The 10,796-nt window shown below is 46.6% G+C and overlaps 1 long non-coding RNA gene across 2 annotated transcripts; it reads right to left on the reverse strand.

Annotated features, from left to right (window-relative positions):
• Positions 1–1,238: 1,238 nt before the first annotated feature.
• Positions 1,239–2,877, reverse strand: LOC121402858. Of its 2 annotated transcripts, none has more exons than XR_005966826.1 (3): positions 1,758–1,937; positions 1,387–1,418; positions 1,239–1,271 (listed from the first exon to the last, which is right to left on the reverse strand). It is a non-coding gene; the product is annotated as an uncharacterized LOC121402858 (long non-coding RNA). The 2 variants fall into 2 exon arrangements; XR_005966827.1 differs by lacking the exons at positions 1,239–1,271; positions 1,758–1,937 and adding exons at positions 2,467–2,581; positions 2,825–2,877 and having other exon boundaries at positions 1,367–1,418.
• Positions 2,878–10,796: the final 7,919 nt, after the last annotated feature.

Genomic DNA, 10,796 nt, shown 5'->3' on the forward strand with positions numbered 1-10,796 from the left:
ATCGGCCCTCACCCCTTTTACAGGCCTCCACCATCGGGCCTCAACCCTTTTTCAGGCCCCCACCATCGGCCCTCACCTCCTCTTCAGGCCCCCACCATCGGCCCTCGCCTCCTCTTTAGGCCCTCACCTTCTCTTCAGGCCCTCACCATTGGCCCTCACCTCCTCTTCAGGCCTCCACCATCGGCCCTCACCTCCTCTTCAGGCCCTCACCTCCTCTTCAGGCCCTCACCATCGGCCCTCACCTCCTCATCAGGCCCCCACCTCCTCTTCAGGCCCCCACCTCCTCTTCAGGCCCCCACCATCGACCCTCACCTCCTCTTCAGGCCCTCACCATCGGCCCTCACCTCCTCTTCAGGCCATCACCATCGGCCCTCACCTCCTCTTCAGGCCCTCACCATCGGCACTTGCCTCTTCTTCAGGCCCTCACCTCCTCTTCAGGCCTACACCATCGGCCCCCACCTCCTCTTCAGGCCCCCACCATCGGCCCTCACCTCCTCTTCAGGCCCCCACCATCGGCCCCCAACTCCTCTTCAGGCCCCCACCATCGGCCCTCACCTCCTCTTCAGGCCCTCACCTCCTCTTCAGGCCCCCACCATCGGCCCTCACCTCCTCTTCAGGCCTCCACCATCGGCCCTCACCATCGGCCCTCACCTCCTCTTTAGGCCCCCACCATCGGCCCTCACCTCCTCTTCAGGCCCCCACCATCGGCCCCCAACTCCTCTTCAGGCCCCCACCATCGGCCCTCACCTCCTCTTCAGGCCCTCACCTCCTCTTCAGGCCTACACCATCGGCCCCCACCTCCTCTTCAGGCCCCCACCATCGGCCCTCACCTCCTCTTCAGGCCCCCACCATCGGCCCTCACCTCCTCTTCAAGCCCCCACCTCCTCTTCAGGCCCTCACCATCGGCCCTCACCTCCTCTTCAGGCCCCCACCATCGGCCCTCACCTCCTCTTCAGGCCCCCACCATCGGCCCTCACCTCCTCTTCAGGCCTCCACCATCGGCCTTCACCTCCTCTTCAGGCCCCCACCATCGGCCCTCACCTCCTCTTCAGGTCCCCAACATCGGCCTTCACCTCCTATTGAGGCCCTCACCTCCTCTTCAGGCCCCCACCATCGGCCCTCACCTCCTCTTCAGGCCCTCACCATCGGCCCTCACCTCCTCTTCAGGCCATCACCATCGGCCCTCACCTCCTCTTCAGGCCCTCACCATCGGCACTTGCCTCTTCTTCAGGCCCTCACCTCCTCTTCAGGCCTACACCATCGGCCCCCACCTCCTCTTCAGGCCCCCACCATCGGCCCTCACCTCCTCTTCAGGCCCCCACCATCGGCCCCCAACTCCTCTTCAGGCCCCCACCATCGGCCCTCACCTCCTCTTCAGGCCCTCACCTCCTCTTCAGGCCCCCACCATCGGCCCTCACCTTCTCTTCAGGCCTCCACCATCGGCCCTCACCATCGGCCCTCACCTCCTCTTTAGGCCCCCACCATCGGCCCTCACCTCCTCTTCAGGCCCCCACCATCGGCCCCCAACTCCTCTTCAGGCCCCCACCATCGGCCCTCACCTCCTCTTCAGGCCCTCACCTCCTCTTCAGGCCTACACCATCGGCCCCCACCTCCTCTTCAGGCCCCCACCATCGGCCCTCACCTCCTCTTCAGGCCCCCACCATCGGCCCTCACCTCCTCTTCAGGCCCCCACCTCCTCTTCAGGCCCTCACCATCGGCCCTCACCTCCTCTTCAGGCCCCCACCATCGGCCCTCACCTCCTCTTCAGGCCCCCACCATCGGCCCTCACCTCCTCTTCAGGCCTCCACCATCGGCCTTCACCTCCTCTTCAGGCCCCCACCATCGGCCCTCACCTCCTCTTCAGGCCCCCAACATCGGCCTTCACCTCCTATTGAGGCCCCCACCATCGGCCCTCACCTCCTCTTCAGGCCCCCACCATCGGCCCTCACCTCCTCTTCAGGCCCTCACCATCGGCCCTCACCTCCTCTTCAGGCCATCACCATCGGCCCTCACCTCCTCTTCAGGCCCTCACCATCGGCACTCGCCTCTTCTTCAGGCCCTCACCTCCTCTTCAGGCCTACACTATCGGCCCCCACCTCCTCTTCAGGCCCCCACCATCGGCCCTCACCTCCTCTTCAGGCCCCCACCATCGGCCCTCACCTCCTCTTCAGGCCCCCACCTCCTCTTCAGGCCCTCACCATCGGCCCTCACCTCCTCTTTAGGCCCCCACCATCGGCCCTCACCTCCTCTTCAGGCCCCACCATCGGCCCTCACCTCCTCTTCAGGCCCTCACCATCGGCCCTCACCTCCTCTTCAGGCCCCCACCATCGGCCCCCAACTACTCTTCAGGCCTCCACCATCGGCCCTCACCTCCTCTTCAAGCCCCCACCATCGGCCCTCACCTCCTCTTCAGGCCCCCACCATCGGCCCTCATCTCCTCTTCAGGCCCCCACCATCGGCCCTCACCTCCTCTTCAGGCCTCCACCATCGGCCTTCACCTCCTCTTCAGGCCCCCACCATCGGCCCTCACCTCCTCTTCAGGCCCTCACCTCCTCTTCAGGCCTACACCATCGGCCCCCACCTCCTCTTCAGGCCCCCACCATCGGCCCTCACCTCCTCTTCAGGCCCCCACCATCGGCCCTCACCTCCTCTTCAGGCCCCCACCTCCTCTTCAGGCCCTCACCATCGGCCCTCACCTCCTCTTTAGGCCCCCACCATCGGCCCTCACCTCCTCTTCAGGCCCCCACCATCGGCCCCCAACTACTCTTCAGGCCTCCACCATCGGCCCTCTCCTCCTCTTCAGGCCTCCACCATCGGCCCTCACCTCCTCTTCAGGCCCCCACCATCGGCCCCCACCTCCTCTTCAGGCCCCCACCATCGGCCCTCATCTCCTCATCAGGCCCCCACCATCAGCCCTCACCTTTTCTTGAGGCCCCACCATCGGCCCTCACCTCCTCTTCAGGCCCCCACTATTGGCCCTAATCTCCTCTCTAGGCCCCCACCATCGGTCCACCATTCCTCAGGCCCCCACCATCTGCCCCCCTTCCTCAGGCCCCCACCATCGGCCCGTCATTCCCCAGGCCCCCACCATCGGCCCTCACTTCCTCTTGAGGCCCCACCATCGGCCCTCACCTCCTCTTCAGGCCCCCACTATTGGGCAGTAGCGATTCTAGAGGGGGGCGGGCCCTGGTGCGTGACGCCCCCCTCTGTACGGCCAGGGGGCCCTGAGGGTGTGCGGGCCCTGGCCCGCTCGCACCCCCTGCTCCCCCGGTAGTTCCGCCACTGCTATTGGCCCTCATCTCCTCTTGAGCCCCCACCATCAGCCTGTACCTCCTCTTCAGGCCCCCACCATCATCCCTCACCTGCTCTTCAGGCCCCCAACATAGAAACTCACCCCTTGAGGCCCACACCATCAAGCCCCTTCCCTCGACCCTCTCCCCCTCTGGCCCCTAACATTGGCCCTCCCTTTAATGTTGGGGCCCAACTATCGGCCCTCTTGGGCCGCCACCATTGTCCCCTACAATCAGCCCTCTGCCCCCTCTGGCCCCTAACATTGGCCCTCCCTTCTTTGGTACTCTCTATGGCCCCTAACATCCGCCCTCCATTCTTTGGGCACCTAACATCAGCCTCCTACCCTCTATGGGCCCCACCATCGGCTTTCACCATAGAACAACTGCAGCATCATCAATCACCCACCTAAGGTTGTCAGGTCTCTTAAAGAATGTGTTTGTGAGCTTATGGGTAACACACAGTATTGTGCTGGGGCAGAGCTGACTAAGGTGCCAGTGATGTAACAGGGCGCAGGACGGAACTTGTGGTGCGTGATGAATCCATGAGATGATTTCATCTCTCCTGCTGATGCCACAAGCTTTATTGTTACTGGCACCCCAAAAACTCATCTTTCAGTGCAATTACAGTGTTTATCTGTATCAATTCTGGGCACATTTTTTTTTTTTATTTTGACCTGGTTTCTGATCTTTTGGTGGCAAATATCTTTATAAATGCAGCTTTAGTATTTGGAGTTATAGAGTAATAAAAACCATAATATGCGGGTTTGCCTGATACACAGCAGCACAGATAGAGCTAAAAGCTCCAAAGATGCTCCATGAAACAGAAAAAGGTAAGTAGACTTCACATTTGGGGTTAGTTGACTTTTGTCAGTAGAATTACTTTGCAGTCGTCACATTTTAAGCCTTACGCCTGGAATGGGGTATTTGGCATCTGGGCTCCATATATATTGCACATCGTTCTGTTTGGGGGAAGATGTGGATAAATATTCGCAGGTTATGTTACTTGTATTTGGGAATTTGTTGACTAATGGGACTTTTAATCTTTTTTCCTTGCTTTCATGCCAAACCGCGGACTTCTACGAGGAGTTGCGTTCAGCATTCTGCATATAGTGAAAAAAAGAGCCCTCTGAATGGCTGAAGGTGGGCACTTTCAATCAGTATACAGTTTAGTGGGGGTATTGCACAGGTTAGGGGGTGTTTTGACCAAAAGATGTTTAATTAGAGCACAAATCCCTTAAATCCCTCATTCATCTTATGACTAAGTGCGTTAGGCATGTTGTGATATTGTTTTGCTTAAATAAATACTTTTTTACTACATTCATATGTGGAGTGTGGTCTGGATTGTGCCAGCCCTTTCTTATCATTTGCATATTCTTGATGCTGAACATTTTTTCTATATGCCCATAAATCCCTTATGCCTCCCTCTAGGTTGGGGAACTTGGGTGGTTGTGTATTTCCCCCCCTCCACACATGTGGACTATGTTTTTTATTCAGCAGAACTTCCTTTCATATTTGCTTGGTTTTAAAATTACTATGATCACCTTTGATCTTATATCTGTTTTAGAAAAAAAATTAAAAATGACAGAAAAAAACTGTAATTTTTTTACAAGTTGATTTACTTATAAAGATTCTCTGTGTTTTGCCAGAATATCATTATCTGAGAAACCACGAAGGCGATGGACTGCATGGAACCAGCATCACATGGAAACCTTTTTCTTTTTCTCTGTTAAAACTTTTAAAAAAGAATAAAAACGTTTAAAAAAAATAAATTTGAGTTCTTCCTGACAATTACAGCACTGTTAATAACCAGGAGGTTTTACATTTATGGGGGGATTTTAGTTACATGTTCTTTTATATTGCACTTATCCAGAGCTGTGTTTATCCATTTCACGTTGGTGTAATATTCTATTTTTATTTTTGAGAGTCTCTTTGAGATAAGTACAGGGGTTTGGTATTGTTGGACTCAGGAACCTGCCATTAGGGGCCCCTCGGGCCCCAACCATCAACCCTGCCATTGGGCCTCTCCCCCCTTTGGGCCTCTCCCCCCTTGTGCTCCAACATTCATCCTCTCCCCCCTAGGGTCCTCCATACCAAGGGCCTCCACTATCAACCCTCCCCTCTTCAGGTTCCACCATCAGCCCTCACCTCCTCAGGACCCCCACATCGGCCTTATTAACTTGTGGGTGCATATTAGTTACATGTTCTTTTATATTGCAATTGCCAATTTGTGCTGAAAAAAATCAAAATATCATTTCTCTGGTTTCATGGAGGTTTTCCTTCAAAAATACAGGGATCGATTATCCAGAAAGCTCAGAATTACGGGAAGGCCATCTCCCATTTCAATCAAATAATTCTACATTTTTATAATTATTTTATTTTAATCTGTAACAATGAAACCATACCTTGTACTTGATCCCAGCTAAGATATAATTGATCCTTACTGGAGGCAAAACAATCCTTTTGGGTTTATTTAATGTTTGATTTTTAGCAGAAGATCCAAATCATGGGTATCAAGGTATGAAGATCCATGGAAAGATCCCTTATCTGGAAAACCCCAGGCCCCGCACATTCTGAATAAGAGGTCTGATACCAGTACTGCAATTCTATACAGTTACCAGTAGAGGTCAGTGTATCCAGCCCAAGGCAATATTAGCAGAATAAATACTATATAGAGAAATATTATACAATGTTCTCTTGAAAGCACAAAATAAAGACACTTTAAAGGGGGTTTCACCTTTAAATTAACTTTTAGTATGATGTAGAGCAGTGATCGTGAGCAACATGTTGACCTCCAATACCTTGGATGTTGCTCCCAGTGGCCTCACACCGAGTGCTTATTTTTGAATTACTGATTTGGAGGCAAGTTTTTGTTGCATAAAAACCACATGTACTGCCAAACAGAGCCTCGTGTAGGTTGCCAGTCCACATAGGGGCTACCAAATGGCCAATCACAGCCCTTATGTGGCACCCCAAGAACATTTTACATGCTAGCATTGCTCCCCAACTCCTTTTACATCTGAATGTTGCTCACGTCACCGGTTCAAAAGGTTGGGGATCCCTGCAGTAGACTATTACTGAGAGCCTTAGACACCTGAAACAAATATAGGCTGACTCTCAGGATCTCACCTTTCTACTTTCATTATTTATTTTTGGGTTTAAAAAACAATTAAGGTGTAACATGCTGCATAACAGCAAGTTCATACAATGCTGCAATGTTGAATGATGTTTTGCTAACAGTTTAACCTGCTCTCATGAGCTTTACATGTTATACTCTTTCATGCAGACAATTTTATTACAGGGAATGAGATTTTTACTCTCTTATGATGAACAAAATGTGGTTATTTTGTTGCCAGCTATGCATTTCCTGGAAACAAATAATTATCTGTGTTACAGTGTTTACCAAAAAAAACATGGAGCAGCAACGGGGACATGTTTTGTTCCTAATTATGAGTTATTGGGAGCAGCTCCAAGTCTTTCTGGAGAGGAAAATCCAGTCAAAGACAACATCATTTTCTATATTTCGTTACATGGCAAGCTGATTGGGTAAGTGAGCATTAAGTTACTTATTGTACAAACAATAACTGGATGTTTTCCTTCAACTTAAATGCTTTGTCAGCTAAGATTTCATATCTATATATCTGATTCTAGAAACGTATATATATAGAAAATATTTTTGTAATGATCCATACATTTTATTGTTGAGAGTCATTTTAGACATGGGCACTTGAGAGCAACTTCTAGAACACAGATATTTCTTTGATATTATTATTATTATTATTAACATGTATTTATATAGCGCCAACATATTTCAAAGCTCTGTAAAGTAAATGTGTTTATACAACTAAATCACATGAATTAAATACATAGAACATATGGAGTTACATACATACATACATTATACCTGTACAAAAGTGAGGAAGGTCCTGTGCAAAAGAGCTTACAATCTAGGGAAGGGAATAAGACACAAGGTGTGGGAGTGGGCAAGACCAGAATGAAGTGGGTGAGAGAGTCTCGAAATAAGTGCGTTTTAAGAGATCTGATTACAAAAGCATGCTGCAGGGCAGCTCTATAAAATTGCTTTGGTCTTCTGTAGCAGCATTACTTTACAGAAAGTGTTCCTTGTTCTTGACCTGGAGCAGGACTGTTACACATTACAATCTTTTCACAATAAGAACTTAATAACAACATTATGGATCCACTTTTATTTTTATCTGCAAAATAACTTGGGTTCTCTACCTCCTGGTCTAAGGCTCAGGCACAGCTGCAAGAATTTTGCAAAGTACTAATGTGTCCACATGCTTTAGGAGGTTTTATGAGCCAAGGCATTACAAAAATATATCCAGACAGTGCCTATATTGTAAAACGTGGAATGTTCTATATTCTTCATCTTGTGAGAGCTGAGCTCAGTGTAGGGTAAAGTCATCTAGGTCTGCTAGTAAATATATTTTTGAACTTTTAATTGCAATAGGTAAACTAGATGAACAGATTGTAGAACAACATCTGGTTGATAATGTGGCCTTTTCAAACAACAGACAAGGCAATAGGCACCACAGACAAAATGAATGTTCGTAAAATGAGGAATATTTTGGATTCTTCTGTCAAAAGCTTTTGAACAGCATAGTTTTAAAAATGACTAAAATTTTTGCCTATATTGCTGTCACTTCTAAACTACTCAGTATATATAGTATATATTAGTTCATTATTTAATTGTAACACTGGGACCTGGCATTTTTCAGACCCAGTCCAACATTGAATTTATTAGTACAAGATTGGTTACCTGGGAGCACTCCGATTTACTCCATACTCCATGTGCCACACGTGAAAAGCTACCCCGGTACAGCTCAAAAGTCCAGAACCTTTAAAAGTAGAAACGGTGCACCATGGAGGGAGAAAAATGTGTAGACTTGAAAGTCGCTTTAAAAATCCATATTTATTATTCCATTAAAAAAGACAGAACATCGCATATGAAGGAACCATAGCTTAACGCGTTTCGTGGCTATCCAGCCACTTTCTCAAAAGAATTTATGCAGTTCAGTTAGGATCAAGTGCAATGTACTGTTTTATTGTTATAAAGAAAAAACAAAGAATTAAAAAAAGTGAATTATTTGCTTTAAATAGACTCTGCGGGAGATGGCCTTCCCATAATTTGGAACTTTCAGGATATCAGGTTTCCAGATAACAGATCCCATACTTGTAGCACTTGCACATTATGCCTATAAACAAAAATCATAAAATGAATGGGTAATTAACAAAATTTGTGATGTACTGTATACAATGCATGCTAGAAGAATACACTGGTACAAGTATGACATCTATTATCTGGAATGCTCGAGACCCTAGGCTTTAAGGCATCTTTCCTATGCTAAATAAGGTTTGAAAAACAAAAGAAAAAAAATGAAATTGGATTGTTTTTCCAATCAACGTAATTCGTTTTGGTTAACTTAAAATCAAGCTCAAGGTACATTATTAAATAAAATGATAAATTGGTTTTGTTATGTGGACACCACAGGATATGGCATTGATGTACTGTATATGTGTAGCTGATTAATGGGTTCTGCATAAATACATAAGATAATGTATATATTGCAGCAAGGTATGATGCATAAAGCCGAAGCACTAATTAACAATCTGCCTGTAAATTGTGTATGTGTATCAATTTCTGGGAAAGGGCACTTGTATAGCAGATTGGGAGGGGGGTGCCAAATTTCCAGCTATGGTCATTACCTGAAATTGCTTGTGTAGGTGCTTGTTAGGAAACCATTAGTCCCCTGAAGGCACTTGCATTCTATGCAGTAGTTTCTTCTACTAAAAACTTGATAAGATTTGTGGGGTAAGAGCACCTCTGTGTTAAATGTGATGCAGCCAAGAGCTGGTCTCTTTTCAGGGATGCTAAGCCTAAGTTTAAAAGAACAGTTCAGTCTAAAAATAAAAACTGGGTAAATAGATAGTCACTCCAGCCTTTATACATTACATTTTTGGCTAACTACATTAGAAACATTTTTTATTTTGCACAGCCTATTTACCCAGTTTTTATTTTGACACTGAACAATTCCTTTAAGTACTAATAACCTAAAACCAGCATAGATTTAGTTCAGTAATTGTAACTTGAAAATGTTTATTTTTTAAACTCTAAAGTACATTTCATTTAATTTCATGATAGGTCCCATTTAACTGTGGAGACACTGCACAAAAGATAGCAGTCCAGACATACATCTGTATCTATAAAGATTAGGTTTGCCTAAAAACCAGACAGTCCCCACAGTAATATCATAAATGTATAACATAATATATAACATATATGTGTATTGCAATAAAAAGGTTACTGTCCTTGTTTTATTTTGCATTTAAAAAAACTGTAATGCTCAGGATGACTGGGAAAATGTTCTGTTGTTCATGCTGGCTGGATATTCTTCTTGTTGCACATGAATATATACTGTATGAACTTTATTGTACAAATAACTATGGCTTTGTACAAAGACAATGTTATATGCTGACTGCAGGCTTTTACAGGTGTGAAGTTAGAAAGCCCTGAGACGTAACCTGCTATTAACCTCATTAAATACCTACAGTCATAAAACATAGATAGATGATGTGGAAAAAGAGGCTTACTAGCATAAGGGAAATATTATATTATAGGGTGATGGCTTCATCGTGTGTTATATATTCTGCCTTTGTAATAAACGGAGGAGTTGTAGAAAAAAAGATCAACAAGGCCAAACAATACATGAAACATTTCAGATAGTGATAATACAATCATTACAAAATTGTTAGTACGTTTTCACAAAAATCATAGTGTTATATTAAATATGCTACTTGAGTTTGCTGAGCATATTTGTGTTATTTGCATAACACTGTTCTTAGCTCCTGGGTTTAGGTAAAACCTTTTATACGATGAGAGTGTAAATCCCACATCTTTATAAAGAAATATTTCTCTCGGTTATGAAGGACTCATTGCGCCATTTTCCTTTTATTTACATTTGACTCTGTTGTTATGTGGTTGCTAGAGAGAAGGGGAGCACAATTTATTAACATGGAAAAGCATTAACGGGGTAGTTTATGTATAAGTTAATTTTTAGAATATTATAGAGTAGCCGATACTTAGCAACTTTTAAGTTGGTCTCATTTTTTATTTTGTATAGTTTCTGAATGACTTGCCTTCCTCTTCTGCCACTTTCCAGCTCTCAAATGTGGTGGCAAGGGTAGCACATGGGGCTGCCCTGGCATTGAGAATGATCATGATGAGACATCATGGCATTAGAGAGCCCTGTATACATTGGCATTGAGTGCAGATGTCCACTTGCAGCTCCGCTTTTTACCTTGTACATGATTTTCAATCCAGGGAATACTAGCATAGCAACAAGGACAATAAGCTTGGGTGCAAATGATAAGTGTATGGTCTCTAATGGGTGCTACTGTGCACCCCTAAGTGCTCCAATGCTTGTTCCCAAGCTCTTCATAAATAAGCCCAAAGGGCTGCAGAAACTATGGGATACCCTCCCAAATATT

This window comes from Xenopus laevis, chromosome 1L, assembly GCF_017654675.1.
Source record: "Xenopus laevis strain J_2021 chromosome 1L, Xenopus_laevis_v10.1, whole genome shotgun sequence".
In the NCBI taxonomy this organism is placed as follows: domain Eukaryota; kingdom Metazoa; phylum Chordata; class Amphibia; order Anura; family Pipidae; genus Xenopus; species Xenopus laevis.